The sequence below is a fragment of the Ambystoma mexicanum genome, chromosome 3p (assembly GCF_040938575.1).
Source record: "Ambystoma mexicanum isolate Mex_15411 chromosome 3p, UKY_AmexF1_1, whole genome shotgun sequence".
NCBI classification, from domain to species: Eukaryota; Metazoa; Chordata; class Amphibia; order Caudata; family Ambystomatidae; genus Ambystoma; species Ambystoma mexicanum.
The window spans coordinates 581,605,895-581,630,074 of NC_090925.1; positions in this window are offsets into that span (position 1 = coordinate 581,605,895).

Consider the following 24,180-nt stretch of genomic DNA (forward strand, 5'->3'; position numbering starts at 1 on the left):
TGTTACACTCCATAGAACAGTTTAATTAGTCTGGTTGTGATGGTGTTTTGGGTGAATTTTTCAGCTTGAATTTCTTGAGGTATGTTAGCATATACTCTTCACTTTGTTTCATGTATGAGACATAACTCTGATAAATATACATGACCACTGCTTTCTATTGTTTTTCCTTTGGTGTGATTTAAAAAGAAATAGGTTAGATATTGCCAAAATAAAAAGATATGTTTACCACCAAAAATGTAATTCTAACCATATGTTAACATTTCTGGGATTTTAGGAAATATGAATTCAAGCACTCGGTTGGAAACCATGCTTATTTTGTAAATTATTAATTATTACATGCTTTTTAAATGTTTACCTACTTAATGTGCAGATTAGGGACGACATTTTTAAAATTCTGTTTTTGTCAGGTTATACCAATGTCAGTAATAGTGTATGTAGTGTTATGTTTTCCTGTTGATATATATCTATTGATATATCACAGCATAGTGGCTATGGTTGCACACTCACAAAGAATGTGTTCATGTAAGAATGTGTAATCCATGTTACTAATAAATTGTGTAAATACATATTTTTGTTCTGAAATTAATTGCCAACTACTTACTTTGAATTATGCTTTTGGTTTTCATCGTGTTGCATTGCAGCAGACACATCCTGAATTGCAAATTCCATAACATTCATTTGTGATGGTTCTCCGAAGTGGGCCAACTAAATTAGGCATTTAATGGTATTGTTGGTTCTTGTTTATCTTTTGCTTGTTCCTTTTCAAACATATTTTCTGGCTTGGTTTATTCATCTATCATTATTTTATCGTTAGGGAACCAACCATGTAATGTTTTCATTTTTTTTAATGCAACATCTACATTTTTCCAATTTCCTTCTAATTTAGAATGTAAGTAATATTGATCTATCCCACCACTCACTGTGCATTTTCAACCTGAATTACCACTGATGTTTTCATATCAAGGGGCTGCTTGAGAGGAAAAGGCCACCACTGCAAATGTTTAGAAAGGTTTACACCTACACGCTATTCCCATTTCAACACAACAACACTTGTTTAAAAACATTTGAGCTTTTAACTCCACAAAACTAAATTGTTGGATATGGTAAAACAAAACCTTAAACTTTACCGGGTTCCACACTGCAACCCCATGCCCATGTCCTCTAGGGTCTTTCATGTACTTGCCATACTCTGCTGCCAGGCAAGTGAAGTTATACTTAAGCAGGGAAGAGGATGACCCATTGCAGCTACAGTTTCTTACACCTGGTTATCATTGACATTTTTAGGATGTTCCGATACTTAGTGTTAGGCAGAATTATGTGCAGTACCCTTTGGAAACACCACACACAATTAGGACTACAAGTGACAGTACAAATTCACCTTTGGTACAAGCCTGTACTACACAGTAAAGTGGTAGCAATGGCTGAGCAGCCAGACTTATCTCAAGAGTAAAGGGAGCAGTATCAATAGTTACAAAAAGGACAGCAACTACTATGATTCAAACAAACACTTACTCAAGGTTTTTGAGTAAAAGAATATACATTTATTTACACATCAAAACATTTTTAAACATTTCATTATTATCAAGCAGATGAAAAATCACAATCTTAATACACGGCACCGCACCCAATAGATTCTGGAAAAGTTAGGCTCAAAATGAAGTGTGAGCAAAATGGCACTCCAGTAATTTACAAGGGAGGGAAAGACAAAGTTAGAAAGACATTGAGTAGCACCAGAAGGTAATAAGCAGGGCAATCTAGAAAAAGGAACTACAGTGAGGAAATCAAATTAAAGGGTCCTGGCCCAAAGTCAATGGACCAAAGTCTTTGCAGAGGATCACACAGCTCAGAGTAGTTTGTGGTTAAGTCTTTGCCAAGTGTTCAGAATGAAGTTGGTTGGACGAAAAGTTATTTTAAAGAATAAAGAAGGACAAGCCCTCGGTTTGGCGAAAGATTTCACACACTTTCAGCACGGCTGGATGAATCGAACAACCGGGTTAGCACAGTACCTTTAGAGCAGAAGAATGCTGTGCCTGAGGCAGACGTTCCTGGCAGGTCGTGCAGGCTCACGGTTCCTGAAGCAACTGTCGGACTGACAAGAAGGAGGAAGACTGGAGGGTCCTGCACTGCCCAGGGAAGAAACCAGCAGCGGAGCAAAGCGACAAATAAAAGGTGCGCTCCTTAAAACCCAAGCAGGGTCTGATCCTCCTGGCTATCCGGTTCAATCTAGTTCTGTACAACAAATTCGACCAGAGGAGGGAGGGAGGCTGGCTTGCAGTTTGGCGAACTGGTTGTTCCCACCAGCTCAAGTGGAGAAGATTCCTTGCAGATCTTCCCTGTCGTCAAAGTTTGAATATTTACACCCGCAGAAGGGCTTCACCGGGAGGTTCAGTGGTGGTAGAGGTCCTTTTCTGTCAGCTTCTCTACGGTTCTCTTGATCCAGTGACGACTCTGCCTTTCCAGCCCCAGAGACTTGCTTTTTATGCAGTTGTCCCCCATTCACCCAGCCAGGTTGTCAATCACACAGCAGGGTGTCTGCCCCGGCAGGACAGTCACCATAGCCAATCATGCCAGAGTGCGACATGGGTCCCCAAGGAGACCCTGTGCAGGGAGTCTCAAACCCCATCCCTCATATCCTGTCCCCCTCAGACATTCAGGCGCCTAAGGAGGGCTTCTGTGCAGAAGCCTGCCAAAGGTTGGTGAACAAAGGAATCAAAACTGGTTTGGCGTGCAGAGAAAAACAAGAGAAAGACTTTTACAAAATGAAATTGAGAATAAACCCAGCCGGAATGGTACACAAACATATATGGCCTAGCAGGTTTATGTTCGAGGCTACCAAGATAGCCTAAAACAATATCAACTCTATTTTAAAATAACCGTGGTAGGAAAAATAGGGTAGTTACCACTGCCACCAGCCAAATCTTAATGAAAAGGGAATGAAACAATGTTCCATGAGAAACAGACAAAAAGGGCTTTTTATTAACCCTTTCTAGAACTCTATGTAAGATAGTTTGTACTGGGTCTGTGATTTTCTAAGACTAATAAAGTCAATGCAACTTTACAAGTTCTGGGAGACAGTAGTCAGTCCCAGAAAATGGAGTCGGAGTTGGGAAGTCTGAAAAAGACAAACCTGTGTCACTGCACTGAAGGTGCTGTGTAACACACAGTAAAAAGATTATGCCTATGGAGTAGGTGAAGCTCCACAGTCTATGAACACAAAAATGTTGAACACGCACAGCAAAACACATGTAAGAGTGAGAAAAAAGGCTCACACTCTTACCATGTGAAGAAAATAAATCCTAGAAATCCAGCAAAGCTGCTGAGGTACTCAGTAGGTAAGGGAAATTAGCCATTCTGGAGAATTCTCCCTAGCACACGCCCCCCCCCCCCCCAGACTATGGGACAGGAGGATTTAATACACTCCTGGATGAATCTCTTCACTGTAGTTGGTTAAAAACATCCTAGAGAGACCATCAGCATTTTGGTGGTGACATCCTGCTCTGTACTCAATGGTGAAATCAAACCCTAGCAGGCAGATTGACCATCGTAGAAGTTTTGGGTTCTCCCCTTTCATTTGCATTAACCATCTCAAGGGTTGGTGGTCAGTTTGAATCACAAAAGTAGATCCATACAAGTATGGTGTACACTTCTTCAAAGACCACACAATGGCAAAACATTCATGCTCTATGGATGCCCACCTTGTTTCTAGTTCCTTCAGTTTCCTACCGATGAAGCAAATGGGGTGCTCCCTACCTTTCTCATCCAGTTGAGTAAGGACTGCACCCATACCTGTATTGGATGCACATGTCTGTACAATGAAGGGTTGTGATAATCAGGAGCTCTTAGGACTGGATCTTGACAAAGGGCTTTCTTCACACTTCCAAAGGCTTGAGTGCACTCCTCATTCCATCTCAACTTTTTAGGGAATTTTGGAGAGGAGATCACATTGAAAGGAGAAGCTATGGTCCCATAGTTCTCTATGAAATTCCTGTATTACCCAGTGAGATCTAGGAAGACGCTCACTTGGGTTTGAGTAGTAGGAGTGGCCCAGTTTTGTAGAGCTTGTACTTTGCTAGGCAATGGCCTTATTTCACCTCCTCCAACCTCATAAGCAAGGTAGACCACTTTGCTCTGACCAATTTGACATTTTCTGGCCTTTATGGTCAGATGGGCCTTCTCAAGAGCCTGCAAAACATATCCTAAGTGATCAACATGTTCCTTCCAAGTATGCCATGCAGAAGTCTTCCATCCCATTCAGAACCTGATTGAACATCCTCTGGAATATAGCAGGTGCATTCTCGAATCCAAAAGGCATAACCTTAAACTGGTAGAGCTGGGGTTGAGAATGCAGTTTTCTCCTTGGCATGGTGTGTCAGGGCTATTTTCCAATAGCCTGACGTCAGATCAAATGTACTGAGGTACTTGTCTGAACCAATTCTATCCACTAGTTCATCTTTCCTTGGCAAAGGATGGGCATAAGTCTTAGTGACTGCATTTAGAGCTCTATAGTCCACACAGAATCTCAACTCTTTGGATCCTGCATTTGGTACTAGAACAATTGGACTAGACAATGGACTTGTAGAGGGCTCTATAACCCCGAGATCTTGTTGACCTCTCCTTTGATGTAGGATCTCACATGTTCTGACATTCAGTAACCTCTGCTTTTCACAGGTGGACAGTCACCAGTGAGAATATCATGCTGGCCCCAAGGGGTCAAGACTGGTGAAAGTGAAAACAGAGAGGCAAACTGATTTAACAGAATTTTGCACTCCTCCTGTTGTTCAGAAGTCAGTTGAGAAGAGACATTGGGCCTCATTACACGGAAGGCGGTGAGCCATGGCGCTATTAGCGCCATGGCTCATGCCGGTAAAATACCGGCACCGCCTTGGCGGAAAGGGGATTTACCGCCCCATTCCAAGGTTGGTGGGGCAGTAAATCCCCCTTCCGCCATTGCCCTTCCCCATTCCCATTTCTGCCCCATAGGGCTCTATGGGAATGGGGAAGGCGCTAATTACGGCACCGCAATTTTGCGGTGCCGTAATTAGCTCTGAGGTCCCTTAGCGGGTTGGTTTTTAACGCCTGCAAAAAGCAGGCGTTAAAGCACCAAACCGCTAAGGGACCTCGTAGTAAGGCGGTACTGGTTAACGGTCACCGTTACCATTAACGGTGGCCGTTAACCATTACCGCCTTCCGTGTAATGAGGCCCATTGACTCCTTCTATGTTCTTATCCAAAGGTTGGCCTCTGCGAAGGTCAGGTAGAGTTTCACGCTCCTCTTCCTCTTGAGCTGAAGCTAGAAGCAAAGCTCCCACTTCTGGTCTCGAGACATATGCCTTTAAATGGTTGGTGTGAAAGACTCTGGGAGCCTCCTTAGGTCTGCCTAAGTCCACCAATTAGTTCACCTCTCCAAGTTTGCCCACAACCTTGAAGGGTCCTATCCATTTGTCCTGCAAGTCCCTCTGCCTTTTTGGCACCATAACTAGTACAAGCTGGTCTTGAGTAAACTCAACCATGCTGGCCTTCTGGTTATGCCAACGTTTGACCAGAGCCTGACCTGCTTTTAAGTTATCACTAGCTTCTGCCATCATGTGTGACATTCTCCTCCGGAGACCTTTCACATAGTCAGTCACTCTGACTGGCTTGGGGGAAGGAGCACTCTCCAACCCCTCCTTAATCAGGGCCAAGGGGTCTCTGACTGGATGGCCATAGAGAAGTTTGAAGGGACTGTAACCAACTCCCTCCTGAGGGACTTCTCTACAAGCAAAGGGAAGGCATGGCAGTAGAAGGTCCCACTTTCTTTTAAGGGGTTCCTCTAAAGCACCTATCATGCTCTTCATAGTATGATTAAACCTCTCTACCAGTCCATTTGTCTGTGGATGGTACGCTGTAGAGACCTTGTAAGTGACACACAGTTTTTCCACATGGCTTACATGTAGTGGGACATAGAATTGGATCCCCTGTCGGATATTACTTCCTCAGGAAACCCTACTCTGGCAAAAACACCAAGTAGAGCCTTAGCCACAGCCTGAGCGTAACAGTCCTCCAGGTATTGCTTCAGGATACCTAGTAGCATGGTCTACTACAATCAGGATAAACCTGTTTCCTGAAGATGTGAGAGGGTCAAGGGGACTAATAATGACGATGCCCACCGTCTCGAAAGGAACTTCCACCACTGGGAGAGGCACCAGGGGTGCCACAATCTTGGCTCCACTCTTGCCAGAGGTTTGGCAAGTGTGACAGCTCCTACAGAATTTGTCAACTTCTGAATCCATCTTAGGCCAGTAGAAGAATAGGGAGAGCCGTTACTTGGTCTTTTTGAAACTCAAATGACCAGTCAAAGATATCGCATGGACCAACTGTAGGAATTGGAGTCTGTTTGCAAGGCGCACTACAATTATTTTGCAGTCCCCAGGGATAGACCTAGTCGTTTCACTGTAGAAGAGGCCATCTTCCCAGCTCAACCTATGCTTTCCAACTTCTTGCCCATCAAGTTGAGAAGCAGCCTGTTGTCGTCGAAGACCTTTGAGAGTAGGACACTCTCTTTGTCCTCTGCTGAATTCTGCCCTGTTGGGTCCACCTTCTGCCAGTAAAGACTGCAGCTCAGGATGGTAAACAGGGTCAAGATCTCCAACCAAAACAGTGTCTTCCTACAGATCTGACTCTTCAGAAACTGTTTCAACCACACAGGGTTGTACCTCACACTCTGCCTCAGCAGTTGGAGGAGTCACAGGTGTGACATTGGACAATGTTGGGAATGTCCTTGTTGGTATCACAGAGGTGCAATCTGTCTTTTTCTTGGAGGTCTTGGGTTTCCCCTTTGCCTCTTTCTTTCCAGAAATAGCAGTGAAAAACTCCTGTTGGGTGGGAGTGATAGCTTCCTCTATCAACTCCTCTGGAGAGCCTCTCAAGGTCCTCTCCCTTGCAGGTCTAGTGAGCTCCTGTTTCCTTTTACTGGGAGGCCTGTGGGTACTGGACACAACTCCAAGATTTTTCAGGTCATTACCCAACAGGACTCTGCCGGGCACTTCATTCTGCACACTAACAGGTATCTTGACAGTCATATCATTACACTGGATGAGAGCTGGCAACTGGGGAGCATTTGCACAGGGCCTACAACTAACTTGGTGAGGCGTTTGGGTGCCTAAGCAACATCCTCCACCTTGAAATTGATTCATCCACCACAGTTATGCTGGCTCCAGTATTTCTGATGGCAGGGGTCTCCTGACCATTCACAAGAACACTATCTTTATAATACTCTTTAGTATTATCTGGGATGGAATTATAGACATCTAAATTCTGTTGTTTCCACAATCCCAGGGACACTAAAGAAACACTAGCTGAGACACTCATGGGTTCATCAGCCAGTAGGTGAAAGTTTCCACTTGCCATAGGTACTTCTTCCTCTGGGGAGAAGGCTAAGGAGACTGTGTGGACCCCTGAATGTTTACCCTTACATCTGGGATCCCCTTTCACATGGTCAGTTGACCCACAAACATAACATTTCCCAAATGTCTTGATGAATGGAGGTTTGTTCTGACCTCCATCTGGTTTGGTTCCAGATGGTGCACTAGCCTGATTCGGTTTCCCTTGTGGTTTACCCTTATGTTGCTGTTGTGGGCCCTCTTTTGGATTGGAGGTATTTGAATTCTCATTATCTTTCTTTGGCTGCTTTTCCTCATCCTTCTTCTGAGTGGCCCCAGAATCCTTGGTGTAGCCCTGTTGGCAACCCACAAGTCAGCAGCCTTAGCTTACTTCTTTGGATCTATCTCCTTAGAATCAGCCAAATGCTGTCTGAGCTCAGGAGAGCAGGCATCATAAATTGACTCCAACATAACAAGATTTCTCATGCCTTCATAAGTGTTCACTCTATAACCCTTATCCCAAACTTCTTCAAGCATTCACATACCCAGGTATCCCAAGGAGTACCATGATGCTTTTTGTGGGTCCGAACCGTCCTAAGGTACTGGGAAGGGTGCTTCCCAAATCTTGCAATTAAAGCTAGCTTCACACACTCATAATCCATCCTATCCACCTCCCCCAACTCCATCACATCAGGTGCAACAGTGGGTAGCCTAGAGAAGAGCCAAGGAAGCAACTGATTCCCTGTAATGCCTTGAATCCCATGCTTATATTCAAACATTGCCAACCAATCCAAAATATCAAGCTTAACCTCATACATACCCACCATTTCTTTAGGCATACAGGGTCTCTTAGGACTAGAAGACCTAGAAGACTCTGGGAGAGAAGCATTTTCCAAAGACAAATTTTTCATTTCTAAGGCATGGTTCATCTCCACTTCTCTGAGCTTAAATTATTGATGTTTTTGTTCAGTTTGAACATTTAAACGTTTAAATTCCAATTCAAGCCTCATCTTTTCTAGAGCAATGAATTCAGGACTGAGTGTATGACCTGTAGGATTCCCAGTGGACAAAGGTTGAGGTTGCTGAGCAGATAAAGGAGCAGTGAGGCCTACATTGTGGGACACACCGGTTTCATCTAAATCATCAATATTAGACACATTTTCACCCTCATCATTTTCCACATTTGCTGAGGGGTTAGGTATTTCAGACCCACCCTCCAGACTTTGTTTCTCTAACAACCTTTCAATCAATTCAGACGTTTTGCCTTTAACAGAGAGATTCCTTTCTCTACACAGATTTTTCAGATAATCAACAGTGTGACTAAGGAGGGTCTCCTGACTGTAGCTTTCCATATCAGACATGATCAATATTGCTTTTTAATGATGTTTAGCCATGTGCTTAGTTGATCCAAGGTAATAGTAGCACTCTAGTTGTAATCACTATACTTGATCCTCACCGCTGTACACCAGTGTTAGTCAGAATTATATGCAGTGACAGTACAAATTCACCTTTGGTACAAGCCTGTACTACACAGTAAAGTGGTAGTGATGGCTGAGCAGCCAGACTTATCTCAAGAGTAAAGTGAGCAGTACCAATAGTTACAGAAAGGACCGCAATTACTATGGTTCACACAAACACTGACTCAAGGTTTTCGAGCAAAAGAATATACATTTATTTACACATCAGTTATTAAACATTTCACTATTATCAAGCAGTTGAAAAATCACGATCTTAGTACACTACACCGCACCCAATAGATTCTGGAGAAGTTCAGCTCAAAATGAAGTGTGAGCAAAATGGCACTTCAGTAATTTAAAAGGGAGGGGAAGACAAAGTTAGACAGAAATTGAGCAGCACCAACAAGTAAGGAAGCAGGGTAATCTAGAAAAAGGAACTACAGTGAGGAAATCAAATTAAATGGCCTGGCCCAAAGTCAATGCACCAAAGTCTTTGCAGAGGATCACACAGTTCAGAATTGTTCACGGTTAAGTCTTTGCCAAGTGTTCAGAACAAAGTTGGTCAGACGAAAAGTTACTTTAAAGAATAAAGAAGGACAAGCCCTCGGTTTGGCAAAAGATTTCACACACTTTCACCGCAGCTGGATGAAACAAACAACCGGGTTAGCGCAGTACCTTTAGATCAGAAGAATGCTGTAGCTGAGGCAGACGTTCCTGGCAGGTCCTGCAGACTCTCGGTTCCTGAAGTGACTGTGGGACTGACAAGAACGAGGAATACTGGAGGGTCCTGCACTGCCCAGGGAAGAAACCAGCAGAGGAGCAAAGCTACAAATAAAAGTTGTGCTCCTTAAAACCGAAGCAGGGTCTGATCCTCCTGGCTATCCAGTTCACTGTAGTTCTGTACAGCATATTCGACCAGAGGAGGGAGGGAGGCTGGCTTGCAGTTTGGCGAACTGGTTGTTCCCACCAGCTCAAGCAGAGAAGATTCCTTGCAGATCTTCCCTGTCATCAAAGTTTGAATATTCAGACCCGCAGAAGGGCTTCACCGGGAGGTTCAGTGGTGGTAGAGGTCCTTTTCTGTCAGCTTCTCTTCGATTCTCTCGATCCAGTGACGACTCTGCCTTTCCAGCCCCAGAGACCTGCTTTTTATGCAGTTGTCCCCCATTCACCCAGCCTGGTTGTCAATCACACAGCAGAGTGGATGTTCCGGCAGGACAGTCACCACATCCAATCATACTAGAGTGCGACATGGGTCTCCAAGGAGACCCTGTGCATGGAGTTTCAAACCCCTTCCTCACACCCTGTCCTTCTCAGACATTCAGGCGCCTAAGGAGGGCTTCTGTGCAGAAGCCCTCCAAACGTCAGCGAACAAAGGAATCAAACCTGGTTTGGCACGCAGGTTAAAAACATGAGAAAGACTTTTACAAAAAGAAATGGCGAATAAAGCCAGCCGGAACCGTATAAAAACATATATGGTCCAGCGGGTTTAAGTTCGAGGCTACCAAGATAGCCTAAAACAATACTAAGTCTATTTTAAAATAACCGCGGTAGGAAAAATAGGGTAGTTACCACTGCCACCAGCCAAATCTCAATGAAAAGGGAATTAAACAATGTTCCATGAGAAACAGACAAAAAGGGATAATTATTAACCCTTTCCAGAACTCTATGTAAGGTAGTTTGTACTGGGTCTGTGAGTTTAAAAAGACTAATAAAATCAATGGCAACTTTACATGTTCTGGGAGACAGTAGTCAGTCCCAGAAAATGGAGTCGGAGTTGGGAAGTCTGAAAAAGACAACCCTGTGTCACTGCACTGAAGGTGCTGTGTAACACATAGTAAAAAGATGATGCCTATGGAAGCTCCACAGTCTATGAACACAAAAATGTTGAACACACACAGCAAAACACATGTAAGAGTGGGAAAAAAGGCTCACACTCTTAGCAAGGGAAAAAAATAAATCCTAGAAATCCAGCAAAGCTGCTGAGGGACTCAGTACGTAAGGGAAATTAGCCATTCTGGAGAATTCTCCCTAACACTTGGATCCTTCCTAACCACAATGAGCAAATCCTCCACAGCTGTGCTGACTGTCGACATCCTTCATAATGGAAGTATGCCATCTTGATCAAGAAGGTCGAACTGTCATCCCAAACCATGACATAAGGGTCTGGGAGGGTGAGCAGTGTCAGATGCCACATTGTCAATGATACACTGAAGTTTATTGCTTGCCTTGTGTTTTGGAAGCCTAGAGTTTCTAATTGAGTAGGGCCACTGCTTTAACCGTCTTTTCTATTACCTACAAGGTACCCTGTGCTTGCCATTATGGTTTATATTTTGATCATTGAAACGCAGTCTCTGTTGGCTGAAGCTCTTACTCGGTCACTCTAACCTGTCTGTCCATTGCACCTAGATGTGCTTCCATCAAGGTGAGCAAACTCGCTGTCTATACACCATTTGCTGGAGCGACATGTTCGCCAAACTGACATCATTAACATATTTTCAATTCCCATTCCTGGACCGAGACATTTACTAATATTGGAAGTTCCGTTTGTTGGAATTGTGGAGCAAAGAAATCCCTGTGATATTGTTTGCCTCATTTGTCCCTCACTTTTGGTGATCCTCTGTGAGCTGCCACATACCACCTTTAATTATCCAACCTGCATAATGGGAGGAGGTCTTGCATGCAGAGTGTATTCAGAGCTTCTAATGGGCCCCCAATAATTTGAACCTGCATTCCCCAACGTGAGAAATGATTATGCTGCTAACTTTCACCAGCACCTCCTGATGGTACTTTAGGCATTCACCGGGTGGTGCAGAAAGGGCAGGGCCACCTCAAGTGTAGCTGTATGTTGCTGGCAGCCCTCAAACCATGACCATGTGCGCTGCTAAAATGGGGTCTCGCAACTTTCGCAAAAGAAAAGAGGGGATGGCTGGAAGGTTTTGAATATATCATAACCTGTGGCATTGCTCTGGGCAACCTTGCAGACCATTGTTATTCACCTGTCAAGCCATTACAAAAGGGGAAAGACCATATGCATATCAGACTTGGTTGCTCCCCAAAAGAGGTGGTCTGGCCTGAGCTGCTTGGTCACATCACTTCTGCATGAGACCACAAGCATCCCCAGACATGGTTCGGCCATGTTGGGCCTCATAAATGAGGAGTAGCTTTGGTCACTAGGCCCAGCAGACACAGGACCCACATCTGGGCATACCCATCCCACTCTGGCAACAAAGCAAAACAAAAAGGTTTAAATTAATCATAACCTCTGGCATTGCACTGGGCAACCCTCCGGACCATTATTTTTCAAAACTTGCTTGTGTTTCCATGCAGATAAGACCTGGCTGTTCGGGCTGGGCTGCTACCATTGGTGGCAGTACCTGACTGATTTGCACATGACTGGACCCCTTTTGCAATGGTGCTGACAGGCTAAAAGAGAGTGGTGTGAAAGTTTGCCCAGCGCAATGCCAGTGGTTCAGATTTATTCAAAACCTTCCACCCATCAATTTTTAGGTTATAGTTTGTCTCTCTGTGTGAGAGAGGGTATGGCCAGACATGGGTCTCTTGCTTGGTGCTCCATAGGTAAACAAGTTGCACTTCACTTAGGATGCCCAACAAGGCTGAAACATGTCTGGGGTAGCTTGCGTTTCTGTGCAGAAGGGACCTAGCCTAGCAGTTTGGGCTGGATTGCTGCCATTGGTGGCAGTACCTGAATAATTTGCTTATGGCTGGAACCCTTTTGCAATGATGCAGACAGGCTAAACAACAGTGGTGTGGAAGGTTCCACAAAGCAAAGTCAGTGGCTCAGATTTATTCAAAACCTTCCACCCATCACTTTTTTGGTTATACTCTCTCAACTTTGCCTGATGCTTTCCAAAAACAAATCAAAGGCCCTCATTATGGGTTTGGGGGTAGCCATGCCCTTAATAAGGCCATGGCTACCCGCAAACTCGGGTCTGGGTTCTCTGAATGGGGAAATACTGGGCCATTCCGACTTTGGAGGTGTTACGCTCACCTGACTCCCACAGGGGTGTCGAACGGAACTGGACAGCCACGGTCTCCACCAACGTGATGCGTAGTGCAGAGATGACTGACTGGACTGGCCCACCTAGCTTCGTCTGCTTGACCCGTAGAGGTAGTCTCCTTATAGTTTTGTATGATGAGCTCTCCATCCTGCGAAGAATGCAGAGGCGCGTTGATGGCCAGTTACTTCACTGGCTTGAGGATATTGGAAGAGTTCTGGACAAATCTTGGCTCCAAACTCTGGGCGAAAGGCCGTAAGTATATAGTTCTAATGAGTTCAAAATGTCCGATTAATCACTCCTTGTTTCTTTTTCAGCTTAGAACCAAAAGATGATCGTCTTGTGGCAGCTGAAAGCGTTCAGGTAAGAGTCTGTGTTTTGTAACACTGTCCGGTAAATGATGCCAAGGTTTAACTCGCTGCTTTCTCTTTTCTTGCAGGTGCAGCGTAGGAAGATTTGGTGTGCTGGTGGATAATACCTCCTACGGTAAAATCAGGTAAGCATATGGTGGCAAGAGATTGTCCTTGTTTGTTCCCTTGGCTCACCTTGTTGTTTTCTTGTCCCCCTTAGGTGCTGGAATGCAGCAACCCGGTGATGGAGACTGCACCGGATCGTAGAGATGCTGCGACGAACGGTGAGTATGGCGCGGCGCTGCTGCTGGCGATGCAACGCGTTTAAAATGAAGTCTGTTTCTGGTTCGAAGATGCGCTGAATCCGAAATCAGGTAAGAAATCCAGTAAAGTTCTTGTTCTAATCTTTCTTCTTCTTTCCCTTCTTTCTAGGCGCTCTGGACTCGAGACGTGTGTGGCAGGATACTGGATGCTGACTGCAGACACGGTGAGCGTTACGCTGCTGGATGCAGAATAACGCGAAAAACCAGGCGTCCTGAGCGGGTCCCGTGAGCGGATCTCGTAATAGGGCGGTAAGGGGTTAATGGCTCCAGCACCTTTACCGGTGCTGTTAACCCCTTACCACACTCCTCATAATGAGGCCCAACATCTTTCTTTGTCATGCTCTCACACCGCACCTGCTAACCTCATTGTATAGCAAAGGGTGATGCGGATTGTGCATAGAGCCAGATCCCTCCGGCTCTTTGCATCTTCACCATCCGTTGGTGCTTGTCACAATGACCAGCTCCCCATGGGTGGGCACATCATATGGCTGCCCCAGGCGAAAAGTGAAGAGCTGATGCAGCAAGCATCCACCATTTGCACTGCTAAACTCTGTTCCTTCCGGAATAAATCTGAACTACATGTTAAAGTTATACCAAAGAACAAAGCAACACTGATTTTGGGACTGTTAACATATATGCAAGGCACGTTTTTGAGACATGAAATGCCCCGTTTTTAGCCAAGGACATTAAGATTTATTCCAGGATGTTAGCATCATGGTTTTCAAATCAAGCATTTTTTTTCAGCAGTATTACCTCTGCCTTGCTGATTTGCAGTAGAAGTTGTGATGGCGCTTTGTCTTTAGATATTAAGTTGGAAAAGAAAATCAATACGAACATGCTGGGTTGGGAGGCTGGAGTGAGTGGATGTGGCCTGGTTAGTTATGTTTATAGGCTGGTTGTGTCAAACTATCAGGCTAATGAGGTTTTAAGATTGGATTGGAATCGGAGAATTGGAGAGGATATTACGGAGGATGATTGGACATGTATTTGTGAGAATGTGAAGCTGTGTTCTTTGGGTCTTGCAGACAGGTCGTGTCAATTAAAGATTTTGAATAGGACATACTGGATGCCTGAGAGAATGATGAAGAGGGGAATGAGTGACAGCTCGGAATGTTGGGCATGTTTACACGAAGTGGGCACCTTTGAGCAAATGTTGTGGGAGTGCTCAAGGGTGAGAGGTCTGTGGTTTGAATTTGACCAGATCTGTGAAAGGATTCTTGAAGTGAAGGTTCATATGGATTTTAAGACCATAGTGCTGGGTAGTGGGGATTTGTTGGACGACCTGACTACTTCTCAGAATAAATGGATCTTTCGTGGGGCAATGGTGGGGAAGAAGCTAATTTTGAGACATTGGAGAACGTCTACCCCTGTTACTATTGAGGAATGGATTGCTGAGATGCATTCTTTAGCAGATATGGAGAGAGTGCTGTATCGGAGAGAAAAGAAAGATGCATTATTTAATAAGATCTGGGACAAATTTTTGTTACTGTATCAGATTTGTTTTATTGCTTGTATTGTGACTCCAGGAGGAGAGCGGGTGTGTCTGATGTATATAGTTAATGTTGATTTGCTGTGATTGCATGATGTTTGTATTTTGTTTGTGTTTTTGTTCATATGTTGTTATGATGTGGTCTTTTTTAAATAAACATTTAAAAAAAACAAAAAAAAGATATTAAGTTGCATGTTCTAAAAAGAACATTCGATCATTATGCTTTTATAAGATAAAGCAGGTTCCTGTTTTCGTAGCTATGAATCATCTCTTCTGTCTCTTTTCCTGGAAGATTAAGCCCACATGTTGTCAACTTCTGTGTCCTTTTGTTTAGCACAGGATGGCAAGGGCAAAGGGTATTCAGACTAGTGCCAAGTTGCAGAAAAACAAGTTGGAGTTTGTTCATTTTTCTTATGTCAAGTATAAGTGGTAAATGTGTGTTTCTAGCAAAGCATGATAAAAGGGAGACGCCACTTTCCATTCAATATTTTCAGAGCAAAATATGTAAGCCTCTTCTTCATTAAAGGTATCAATACAGCATGTTTAAACCATAGAAGGGACACCCACAGAACCGCACACACAGATACACAGAAACACGTGCTTATCAAAATATGTTATTGCACCAGTGAGGCGGTAGGCTTAGGTGCAGAAGTAGATGCGGGCTCTTGATAAGGCACTGGTTAATACAATATCACTCCCTTGCGTTATCAGTAGAGGGAACTCCATCTTGCAGGAGCATGGGATGACTGCCTCACACTCCCATTTAATTCTCTGCATTTTACACATTGCACTAGCTAAATGAGCTGAAGCGGCCAAGTCTTGTGCAAACAAACGACACCAGCGACACCTCTAGGTGGGGGGCGAAGTGGCATTCACAAGAGTGGACTTGGACAACATCAGCACCCTTACAGTGGATGCAGATTGGATTAGCGCATTTAAACACTAATTCGCCCTCTGCACAATCTAAATTAACACTTATGGCCCGACATAGCACACGAGATAGCCCGAGAACGCGCTCTGAAACACTTGTGTACGAGCGCAATAAAAATTAAATAGCATATCATATTATCACATCACCGGGGCAGACAGCAATAGGACTGGTTCATTTTAAAAATAAAATAAATAAAAACAAAAGCGATTGCTGGAAAGACATGAGCACCGCGGATGCTTTTCAGTTCTTCATTCATTATCATGTCTGTGCTATTGAGAATAGGATAAATATACAAAATGGGGACTGCATTCAACGACTATACATAATCACCTTATCTCACAAATCTGTAGTTACTTTCAAGAATTATTCTACCTAGGTGCGATGTTGAAAAATGGTACACCCTAATGAAAGCACAAACATATGTCTAGATGAAGACCATCTAGAACTCAACAACACACGGCAAAAAAACACTTAATTTATGACTCATCTAGCACTTACACATAAAGTTATCTATGTAGTAAATCAATGTTCTTTAAACATAAAAGGTTTATATAATGTTAGTCCAACGTTTGGTGCCTCATCACAGCAATCTCTTGTGCAGGGGTGTTGCTAGGTCTGGAAAAGATCTGGGGCTACGCTAAATGTGGGACTGTCGGGACTGGGGGTTAGCTAGCCTTTTTGGTTGTAACCCCTGAGCTTCTATCCGGGGCTACAACCAAAAGACCCAGGGCTATAGCCCCCTCACTGATTCCATTATGGTGTCTCCCAAAGCAAGAGGCCATTTTATAGCGCTAACTTTGCTGAGCTGTTTTTTCGCTGGTTACTATGAGCTCATTCTCACTTCCACTGCAACCTGGTGCTGTGGCCTATGTGGCTTCTACTGATCCTACGCCTGCAAGTGAACCAAATTTGTTGGACAATTTGAAGTCCAGTGCAATCTTTATAAGCAGCTTGGTTGGCTTGTCAGATGGATTTCTTGATGCTGTATCTACTATGCCAACTGGTATGTCAATTGCTGGCATCCCCAGTGACCCCAGGCGGCTTCTTAACACTGTTAGTGCAGGCTTGCAGGTGTATCAGTTCAAATTGATTCACCTTCATCTGGTACCTTACAGTCTGAGCATATATTTTGATCATGCCCATTCCGGGTTCGTCGTGCAGACCAATTAGTTTTGCCGGGAGGGCAAAGTTCTTCCCCCACTCTTGGTCCCCCCAAATTTCTATTGAAAACATGTCCAGGGGTCCTTGTCAACACCCCTCAGTCTACCTGGCTTTCTAACCCTCCCCTGGGTGCCATCATTCACGCACCCCTCTACTTCAATCTCGATCTGGTAATTGGTTTGCAAGCTCACTGCACAGTTTGTTTTGGGCCCCTGTCTGACCTGGCCATTACTGCTCCCAGTATTGATGTCATCTATGTCGTGCAACAGATCTTGAATTCTGGTGATCAATACATTGACATGTTTAATGGGCTTGAATAATTTATATAATTTTGTGGGTCCCTCTCTTGGTGATATTGAGGGGGTGGCTTTCCTCTTGGACATCTTCAAATCGACCAGCAATAAAGCAGAGTAAAATACTGGATGGACTACTGCCAGCTAATCAGTCAGTCAATGAGGCAGAGGATTGGCAGATACAGAGGGCTGGAGCGGTGTGACTCGATGCTCGAAACGCTAGTTGTAACTTAAGAAGTCAAGGGGGCGGTCGAGGCAGGGACAAGGTGCTTGGCTCGTGCTCAGGGAACTGCATGCTTATCACTGCAAAACATGTTAGTAGATGATAAGCAGATGGCACGTAGATGTAAAAGTCTTACCACTAATGTGAAAGATATAGATAAGTATATGCCAATGGCGCTCCTGAGTTCTACTCTCGTCCGCCTATCCTCTTCGGCGCTGAACACCTGCGGCCCCAAACACCATGCCCTAACCCCTCGCAGGCTTCACCCATGTGGGTCCACAGCACTGGCCTTGTCAACTAGGGGGATGTGGCCCTCAACTGCTTCCTGGGCCTTCCTTGCTTTCTGGGGCTGCTACTATTGCTACACCTGTGGCGCCAAACACTGCACCTTTTTTCCTTGCGGGCCTCACCCGTGCAGGTACACAGCACGGGCCTTGTCAACTAGAGGATTCGGGCAACCGCTGCTTCCTGGGCTTTTTGGGCTTCTCAGGGGTGCTACTGCTGCTACACCTGAGGTGGCAGAGACTGCGCTGTTATCCCTCGCAGGCTTCACTCGTGCAGTCCACAGCACTGGCCTTGTCAACCAGGGAGCGTGGCCAAGGGCATTTTCTTGGGCCTTCCAGGCTTCTTGGGGCTGCTAGTTTAGTTTAGTTTGTTCATGTGTATTGCGCACCAGACCTGGGGGTATGAGGGCGCAGGAGCAACAAGGTTATTCACAGCTTGGTTACAGGTTACTATGGGCCTCATTACACGGTAGGCGGTAAGGGTTTACCGGTACCGGTATTTTACCGGTACCGGTAAACCCTTACCGCCTTACTACGAGGTCCCTTTGCGGGTTGGAGAATGTAACGCCTGCTTTTTGTAGGCGTTAAAAACCAACCTGCAAAGGGACCAGGGAGCTAATTACGGTACCGCAATTTGTGGTGCCGTAATTAGCACCTTCCTCATTCCCATTATGCCCTATGGGGCAAAAATGGGAATGGGGAAGAGCAATGGGGGAAGGGGGAATTACCGCCCCACCAACCTTGGAATAGGGCGGTAATTCCCCTTTCCACCAACGCGGTGGCGGTATTTTACCGTCATGGACCAAGGTGCTAACAGCACCTTGGTCCACCGCCGTCCGTGTAATGAGGCCCTATGCATTACAGTTACAGTTGCAGTTACATTACATATTACATTACAGTAATTACAATGGAAGGCACAAGGTTTACAAATTTACAGATAAGGCAAAAAGTGTACAAATTTACAAAAGAGCATATTTTACATGTGCAGCAGTGCGGTGGGCTGGATAGTATTAGTGATCATTGTTCTTTATCCAGTGGATATAGTTGCATCTGAAGTGTGTGTAAGTTTGTGGTGTCCTTAGGGAAGGTCGTAGGGAGTTCCAGTGTTGGGCTGCTTTCCCCTGGAAGCTGTTGCCACCCATTTTGGTGCGTTTGAATCTGGGAACTGCGAGCAGGTTTGCGTTGGAAGTTCTGGTAGGTCTATTAGGGGTGTATTTGCTTATATTATCGACTATGTAGCGGGGGGCAGCGTTGTTGAGGCATTTGTGTGTTAGTGAGGCTACTTTGAGCAAGATTTTGTCTGTGGTGTTGAGCCAATTACGGGTTCTCCTAATGTTAGAGATGGGTTCTCTCTTAGGGATACTGAGCGCTGCTCTAAGAGTGTTGTTTTGTAGCGTCTGTATTTTGTTGGTGACCTGCTTGCTAGCTCATAAGTAGAGGGCATTACAGTAGTCCAGTTTTGATAATACAAGGGCTCTGGCTAACGTAATGCAGCTCTGGGTGGAGAAGAAGGGTTTGGCTGCTCTTATCAGCTTACATGTGTAGGCCGTGGAAGATGCCATAGAGATAACCTGTTCATGGGAGGAAAGGGAGGAGTCGATGTATATTCCTAAAGTTTTCACTTCTTTGGCTACCTTAATCGGGTTCCCGTCTATAATGAACCTGGTGTAGTTGTGGTCCAGTTTGGTTAGGTTTGAGGTGGAACCAAGGATGATGAGTTCAGGCTTGTCATCATTCAGGCATAGAATGTGAGAAGCCATCCATGCCTGGATGATGAAGTACACCTTGTTCACCAAGGCCAAATCATGGTTGTAATCTCCGGTCAACGGGATGAGGATCTGCGTATCATCAGCGTAATTAGTGTAGGTGATACCCAGACCATCTAGATCATCAAACGGGGGCTTCGTGAACATGTTGTTAGTGTGGGGGAGACGCATGAACGTTGGGGGACTCCACATGTGATGGGGATGGGGTCGGTGGCAGCAGAGGTGAAGAAGACCCGCATGGATCTGTTGCTGAGGAATGACTCGATCCAGCCGATGGCTTCTTGGGAGAAGTGGGCAGCTGAGTTCAAGTGATTGCATAAGATTTTGGGATCAACTAGGTCGAATGCTGCGGAAAGGTCCAGGAGAAGTAGTAAGGCAGTTTTCTCATTGTCTCTAAGGGTGTTAATTTGGGCCTTCATGTCAATAAGGGCCGTTTCTGTCCCGTGTTGGGGTCTGAAGCCTGATTGCCGAATACCTAGGAGTTGGTTTATTTCAAGGTATTTTTGGATTTGTTGGTAGACTGTCTTGTCTAATATCTTGAGCAGGAATGGGACGGTTGTAGTAGGTCTGTAGTTAGTGGGAATGGAGGGGTCAAGGGAGGGCTTTTTGAGAAGGGGGAGAACACAGGACTCTTTAAGGTTGCTGGGGACGGTACCTGTGGAGAAGGAGGCGTTATTGAGTCTAGTGATGAATGGCGAGAGGTCCCTTGCCGCATCTTTGATGATTTGTGGGGGGCAAAGGTCACCCTGACAGTTAGAGAGTTTTAGGCTGAGAATGATTTTTTCCACTTCAAGAGTGGAGACTTGGAAAAGCTGAAGCGAAAGGGGTTGGGTCGGGGGTGTTGGGTGTGGGGCGCGTTGCGGTATTAGTGGGGTTGGTTGGTTTAGCTAGGGATTGTTTCTTATTTTTAATTTTAGTTTGTAGGCCTGTGACTCTATTGATTAGGGCGTTTTGGAGGCTAGTGCACCATTGTTTGTCCTTCACGCATGTGTCTGGGGTAAGCACCGGTGTTTCCAGTTCTTTAATGATCGTAAACAGCTCTTTGGTGCTGGAATTGGATTGTGGATTGTGCAATTCTCTGGTTGTAAGACTCTTGTTTGGCAGCTATGATTTCTTTCTTGTAGTTGGACGTTATTTTATTAAGCACTATCTTGTTATGGTCTGTGGGAGACTGTCTCCAGGCTTGTTCCATTTTGTGTTTTTCTAATCTAAGAGCTTTAAGGTGGCTGGAGAATCATTGGTTGAGGTGCTTTTTCGGTTTACATTTTCTTAGTTTAAGTGGAGCAATGGAGTTTAAGGCTGTGCGCATGGTTTTGTTATAGCTTTCTACGAGGTTGTAGGGGTTGGAGGTAGCAGGGAGTTGGTTAAGCATTGGGAGGATGAGAGGGATCAATTTTTCCACTGTGATATTTTTCTTACTTCTCGTGGGGATGGCTGTGGCTAGCACATTATTGGTGGTGGGGCTCAAAGCTTCGAGGGTAAAGGAGAGGAGATGGTGGTCAAACCATGGTTGGGGGGAGTTATTGGTGATGGAGGCCATGCAGTTATAGTCTGCTACCCAGTTGAGGGTTCTCCCTTTGTTATGGGTGGGGCCAGATACTTTTTGGGTAAAGCCTAGTTCAGACAGAGTATTGGTGATGAGGGTGGCCTGGTGATCTTTGGGGTCTTTAAAGCCTAGGTTAAAGTCCCCTAGGAGGAGGCACTGGGAGTAGTTTTTTAGGAGGATGGTGCTGAGGTCTTCCTCGAAGGATCCTAAGGGTCCAGGAGGTCTGTAGAGTAAGTCAATGGATATCGTTTGGGACTTGGCAGTAGGCAGTTTAGCGGTGAGTGATTCACATGATGGGAGGTGGGAAGAGGAGTCGAGTTTAATGTTGAGGTGAGTTTTGGCAATTACAGCCAGGCCCCCGCCTCTGGATTCGGTTCTATCCGCTCGGAGGATGGTGTAGTCGTCGGGGATGGCTAGCGAGAGGGATGGACCTGCGGCTGCGTGGAGCCAGGATTCAGTTATGGCTAGAAAATCAAGGTCTTCTGCTAGAATGAGGTCTGCTATATCTGTAGCATGGGCTATTATGGAGCGTGCGTTAATGAGGGCACCTTTAATATGTGGGGCGGTAGTTTTAGTGGGGCTAGGGGTGGTCGTTGTGTTATAGGATTTATGATTGGTCATAGTATTAGGTGGGCTGGACTGGAGTCTTTTTAGCATGAGGTTGGCACAGGTGTTAATGGTAGTGGACCGGTTGGTCAGTTTGGATTGGATAGAGTCCCTGGCTAGGGGCTCGTATATTTTAGGTAGTCTGGACCGTAATCTGGTGTTTCTTTCGGAGAGGATGCATGGTAGAGAGAATTGGATCAGCATGGTTGCGGCGTACGGCTCAATGGGGGGGGGATTGGTTCCTATGGTGATCGAGCTATGGGTAGAATTGGGATAGCATGAAGAATTAATAAGGTGGAGAATAGTTCTCAGCAGTATTGAGTAGATGCCTGGTAGGAAAATTTTGTTGGGTGTGTGGCGGTCAAGTGTGGAGGCCAACCTAGTTTGAGGTTCGGTGTGTGGCGGTCAGCCGGTGGGGAAGGGAGTTAACATGTACTGTCTATGTCAGTGAGGCACGAGTGAGCTAAGGCAATGGTCAGATAGTCAGGATGCAGCTGTCACATGGCAAGGCGCGCATGACTAGTGCTGTTATCAGAAGCAGGGCATACAGTATCAAGTTGCAGGGCATGCATAGACTAGATGTGGATTATTACAGGTGGGGTACACATAGGCTGGGCAAAATGCAGTGTGCAGGCAGATAGTAACAACTGAGGCAACCTGCTTAGATTCGAAAATCACAAAATGGGGCAGAATGCAATGTGCAGGCAGATAATAACAACTGAGGCAACCTGCCTAGATTCAAAAATCACAAAATGGGGCAAAATGCAATGTGCAGGCAGATAATAACAACTGAGGCAACTTGCCTAGATTCAAAAATCACAAAATGGGGCAAAATGCAATGTGCAGGCAGATGACAACAACTGAGGCAACGTGCCTAGGTTCTAAAATCACAAAATGGGGCAAAATGCAATGTGCAGGCAGATAATAACAACTGAGGCAGCCTGCCTAGATTCGAAAATCACAGAATGGTGCAAGATGCAATGAGGCAACCTGCCTAGATTCGAAAATCACAAAATGGGGCAAAATGCAATCTGCAGGCAGATAATAACAACTGAGGCAACCTGCCTAGATTCGAAAATCACAAAATGGGGCAAAATGCAATGTGCAGGCAGATAATAACAACTGAGGCAGCCTGCCTAGATTCGAAGATCACAGAATGGTGCAAGATGCAATGTGCCGGCAGATAATAACAACTGTGGCATCAAAGGTCTCGCAATGGGAAAGGCCTGTAGAGACAGGTAGGTAGTATGCAGACAGGTTAGATGTTAGGTGTACCAAGCAGTTCAGGGTGCAAGAGCGCAACAATAGAGGCATTCTGTGGCAATAGAGGCAGAAGCTAGGTGTAGCAAACAGTTCAGAATGGGCAAACCGGGGTGGGTGCAGCTAGGTGCTACGAGTAACAATCAGAGGCATTAAAATATGCATATAACGGTACAAGCAGGTGCATAGAGTAGCATTAAGTCACAGTGTAGTTCAAAGAGGTGTGCAGCCATGAGCAACGTGCAGCACCCCATGGATAGTTCAGAATACGATTGTCGTGGGTTAGGCAGCTGCTGTGAGCTGAGTGGCCATACCTGAGGGGGTGATGTATATGGATGGTGGCAGGTTGTTGCAGAGGTCGGGGCGCTTATGTGTGCATGGAACGCTCTGCGCTCGTGGGCCAGTGGCGGTAGGGTGTGTGGGTCGACAGCCAGGTGGTCGGCTTTAGCAGATGGGAGAGGAAGTTAAGGTAGCCAACTTATAGATCATGGAGTGCGCATAGAGTGTTGGTAGTTGGCTTACCCGATGAACTCGGGAGCTGGTTGGCGATGGTGAGCGATCCTGGGACAGCGGCTCTGTCGTGCTGGTGCTCCCCTGTGTGGGCCAGGGGAGCTGGCAGACGGCAGGACCGGCAAGTAACAGGCAAGGAACAGGTGTTGGCCTTGCTTCCGTGGGCCTTGAGGGGAGTGGGCCAGCTACTCCAGCTGGCACCCAATCAGGGATTATGAGGCACAGGCAGTCAATCAGATGGTGGCAGAGGCTGTTAGGGGGCCTGGTTAGGCTCTTAGTGCAAGCAAAATAGAGCGGGCAGCCATCTTGGAATGTAGAGGTACCTTGTGTACCTGTATGGAGAAAGGGTGCAGAAAGTGGCAAAAGCAGCTGTATTAGGCACTGTAGCCTATTTTATTTTCATACCTTGGCATTACTTCAATTGTGGAGGCTCCGGTGCTCGTCGGGTCAATTTCACGACGGTGAGTGCTGTGGGCATATCGAGTGCCAGAAATTCGGCTCAGATCACCTGAGCTTGGTGGTGGGTGCCCGCCACTCCTGCAGGGGCTAGTCCTGGATGAGGAGCTCCTGCTCCTGGCACATGCAGTGCCAAACACTGTGCCCTTATC